Source organism: Orycteropus afer, unplaced genomic scaffold, assembly GCF_000298275.1.
Source record: "Orycteropus afer afer isolate SDZICR_OR568_19922 unplaced genomic scaffold, OryAfe1.0 scaffold00692, whole genome shotgun sequence".
In the NCBI taxonomy this organism is placed as follows: domain Eukaryota; kingdom Metazoa; phylum Chordata; class Mammalia; order Tubulidentata; family Orycteropodidae; genus Orycteropus; species Orycteropus afer.
Genome location: NW_006922279.1, coordinates 412,425 through 416,845, shown reverse-complemented (window position 1 = coordinate 416,845; position 4,421 = coordinate 412,425). Strand labels below are relative to the sequence as shown.

At 45.7% G+C, this 4,421-nt stretch overlaps 1 pseudogene; it reads left to right on the top strand.

Annotated features, from left to right (window-relative positions):
* Nucleotides 1-264: 264 nt before the first annotated feature.
* On the top strand, nt 265-2,921 carry LOC103211074 (annotated as a pseudogene).
* The last annotated feature ends 1,500 nt before the right edge of the window (nt 2,922-4,421 follow it).

The window sequence follows — 4,421 nt, the reverse complement described above, 5'->3', positions numbered from 1 at the left end:
TGGGGAGGAAAACATCTTGTATTCAAGAGCTGAGTCAGGATCCCAAGGCCAGGTAGGAGAAGGGTTTGTTTGCCACCCTCATGGGATCATGTCACTTTGGTGAGCATGTGAGCCATATACTGGGATGAGAGGTGAGAGCTTTGTGTGAGTCTGAGTGAGAGAGCATGCAACTTTAGGGTGGGCAGGACTCTGGAGGGACGGTAATTCATTGACTCTGGGCTGGGTTTTCTCCAGCTATCACTGTGATCTTGGCAACCTCTACCTGTTGTGTTCACATCATACTGGCTAATCACTGTGCTTATTCTTACCTGGCTGGCTTTTGACTGGAAGATCCCCGAGTGAGGTAAGGGCCTTACTGGGGCTGTGTTACTACTATATGTGGTCACCTCTTTCCTTTTCTAGCCTTCCAATCTTGAGGGACTCTGGCCACTACCCAGGCAACTCTTTAGTTGGTATTCTTTGGGCTAGAGAAGCTGAGAAGAGGAGTCCTTTTAGGATGACAGTAAAGCCCAGATCAGAGTTTGAGTAAGTTGGAGAAGAGACAGTTAGTGAAGTAGAAACCTAGGTCTGTCCTGAATTGGCCCTGACTTGCTATAGCACCATCTTGGTTGTCACTTAAGAAGCCAGAAAACAGCAAGGGGTGAGAATACCTTGTGGCAGGCCCAAAAGGGTTCAGAAGAGGACAAGTGGGGTGGGGTAAAGCTTGGCTATGTTGGCCCTATTTTCAGGTGACCACTGGCTTACCTGTGTGAGGCATGGGGGCTTGTGAAAACTGTACTGTGATTACTTCCCTCTCAAGGTGAGCAGCCCTAGATCCCCACTCAGACCCAGGGCCCAGCCCCAACTCCAGTGCTAGCAGTTGGTCAGGGTGGAGGTGGAGGGTGTCATTTATATCAAGGCCTTTGTGAATGACATACCCCCTGGAATTGTACGACCCAACCTGCATGGTTGGACATAGTAGCCCATTCCTTTCCAGATCTCTAGCCAAAAGAAGAGCTCACTTTCTTGGCTAGATTCCTCCTGACTCCACCTTCCTCCACAGCTTTTGAAGACTCATGGTACCTCTTCCAAACACAACTACATCCTTATCTGCCACCTTCATGGGATTATGTCCCATTCCTATTTTGGCCACTTCTTCACAGATACCATAGGATCATCCAAGATCTTTCCTGGTCTGACCCCCTATATGCTCACATTGGGAGCCTTTTTCTGGTTGCCTTTCTTCTTTAAAAAAAAAAAAAAAAAAAAAAGCCTACAGGTAAATTGGCTCTAGGACATGAAGCCAAAGATAAAACAGTTCTCCAAGGGAAAAGTGTGGGAGGTTGGATTAAAGGCCAGTTTTGTGATCCTACCCCTGATAACCTGTCTGATGTGAAGCTCCCTGCTCATCCCCTCCTTTGAGGAGGTAGGGAGGAAAGTTAGGGAGTTCGGGAAGTGACTAGTAACTTTTTCTGTCCACCAGGGGCCTGGTCTGTGAGCCAATCCTCCATGGACTTTCTGCTTAGTCGTAAAGGCACAGGCAAAATGCTCATTGTGGCCTGGCAGTCTGGCTGAGTGGCTTTGTGAACATGGCCCATTGGCATGGGTAAGAAGAGCTCTGGTCCAAATTGGGGAGAGGGAGTTCCAAAAGTCCAGAAGGGAAGGAGGAAGGGGTTTTGAGAAAATGGTCTCTAAAGAGAGAGGAGGAAAGCTACTTCTGAGTTTGGGTAGAGCTGGAGTCAGCCTGGAGGCATTTCTGCTTATGAAAAAAGGCTAAGAGAGCCAGCTCTAAGCCTGTTCTCCCTCTAACTATCTTTTCACAGTCACTCTATAAAAGGAGACTGGCTGCATTGCATCTCAGACAGAGCCAAACTTAGCATGTGGGTCAAGGGGACAAAGCCAAATGAAATAGCCTTTGGGTCTTCTCTACCAGTGTTGCAGGTTTGTAGAGAAGCCTGGGGCTTACTTCCTTCAGCTTACTACTGGTTTGCCCCCACAGGAAGCCTAGGATAGGTTATAGGACACTCACACTCAGGCTAGACCTATGTACTGCTTGGTTGTGGCCTGAGTAGCCTGTAGGCAGACCCAGGGACCACTAATGGTTAGCGTGTCTGGCTTTCAGCAGAGGCCCTTCTACTTTGGGCCTCAAAGAACAAGTCTTTCCTCTGCAGGCTGGCCCTAATTCCAAGATATTTCGTTGGGGAAATGGACCTCTGTGATCAGCAAAGTTTCAGTCCTGAGGGCTTTGTCAACTGTTTCCATAAGTCATTCCAGAGCATGGTGCACATCTACCCTTGTGCTATCTGTGAACATAGCTTCACCAAGAACTACATGGGCCTTCTGTCCTATGCACAGCCTGTAATCACCATTGGTGAGTGGGCCTTCTGTGGGAAGCCTTGGGAACTAGTTTTGAGGCCTAATCTCAGCTCTGGCTGTGCCCAGAGGCAGGGAGAATAGCTAGGATGTGTGGTAGGGTGTTGGTGAGGGTGAGAAGAACCTGGACTTGAGGATTGGGGCCCATTCTGAGAAATTAAGTATTCTGATGCTTTTCTCTCTTTCCTTCTCTACTTCCCCTGGCAGCTGGGGAGCCTCTACCATGCCCAAGATTAAGAACCCAAGCCAGAAGACTGTAGCTAACTACCATTCATTCTACATCAATGCCTTATAATATTTGACTGGCATAAGACCATGTTTGGCATGTTAGAGACCCAGGAGTCTGACCGACATTGCCAGCAGCCTCCCAGCATGGCTGGAAGGTGTGGAGCTCATGAACCTGGAGAACAAAACTGATTAGGCCAGGCCTCAAGATGGGGAGAAGTTGTCCACTTGGTTGTTTCTGCACTCCCTCTCCCTTCCTCTTCATCTCTCCTCCTTCCAGCTCTTCTCTGTCTGTTCCACGAGGTTATACTCTATATAGCCCCAAGAGGCAAAGAAGGGCCTAGGGGAGAAGTGCCCTGATGCCCCCCCCCCCACATGCTCACTCAGCACCTGTATTAAGAAAAACAATGGACAGAATAAAAAGCTCATCTTGGCAGGCAGATTGAATGAGAAGGTATGTCTAGACAAAAGGAAATATACCCATGATCATATATAAGGCTGGCAGATGATATTTCTACATATGTATCTGTATGTGCTGTGTTGTTGTTGTTGTTGTTAGGTGTCATCAACAACTCATAGCAAACCTATGCACAGCAGAATTAAACAATGTCCGGTCTTGTGCCAGCCTCACAATCATTGCTATACCTGAGCCCATCGTTGCAGCCACTGTGTCAATCCATCTCGTTGCAGGTCTTCCCCTTTTTTGTTGACCCTCCACTTTACCAAGCATGATATCCTTTTCCAGGGAATGGTTCCTTCTGACAACATGACCAAATTTGGTGAGATGAAGTCTGGCCATTCTCGCTTCCAAGGAACATTCCAGCTGCACGTCTTCCAGGACAGATTTGTTAGTCCTTTTAGCAGACCACGGTACTCTTAGCATTCTTCTTCAACAACATAACACAAAACCATCAACTCTTCTTTAGTCTTCCTTATTCATTGTCCAGCTCTCACATGCATAAGAGGCCATTGAAAATACCATGGCTTGGGTTAGGCGGCCCTTAGTCTTCAAGGAGACATCTTTGCTCTTCATCACTTGAAAGAGGTCTTTTGCAGCAGATTTGCTCAATCCAATACGTTGTCTGATGTCTTGACTGCTGCTTCCATTGGTGTTGATTGTAGAACCAAGTAATATGAAATCCCTGACAACTTCAATGTTTTCTCCATCCACTGGGAAGCTATTTATTGGACCAATTGTGGGGATTTTTGTTTTCTTTATATTGAGGTGTAATCCATACTGCAGACCATAGTCTTTAATCTTCATCAGTAAGTGCTTCAAGTCATCCTTACTTTCAGCAAGCAAAGTTGTGTCATCTGCATATTGCAGGTTGTTAGTGAGTCTTCCTCCAATCCTGATGCCATGTTCTTCTTCATATAATCCAGTTTCTCAGATTATTTGCTTACCATATAGATTGAATAAGTATGATGAAAGGATAAAACCTTGACACGCTCCCTTCTTGATTTTAAACCATGCAATATCCCCTTGTACTGTTCGAAGGACAGCCTCCTGATCTATGTACAGATTCTTCATGAGTACAATCAAGTGTTCTGGAATTCCCATTTTTCTCAAAGTTATTCATAATTTGTTAGGATCCACACAATTGGATGTTTTGCATAGTCAATAAAACATAAGTAAATATCTTTTTGGTATTCTTTGCTTTCAGCTAAGATCCATCTGACATCAGCAATGATATCCCTCATTCCACACCCTCTTCTGAATCCAGCTTGCACATCTGGAAGTTCTCTGTCAATACACTGCTGCAACCATTTTTGAATTATCTTCAGTAAGATATTACTTGTGTGTGATATTAATGATATTGTTTTATAATTTCCACATTCTGTGG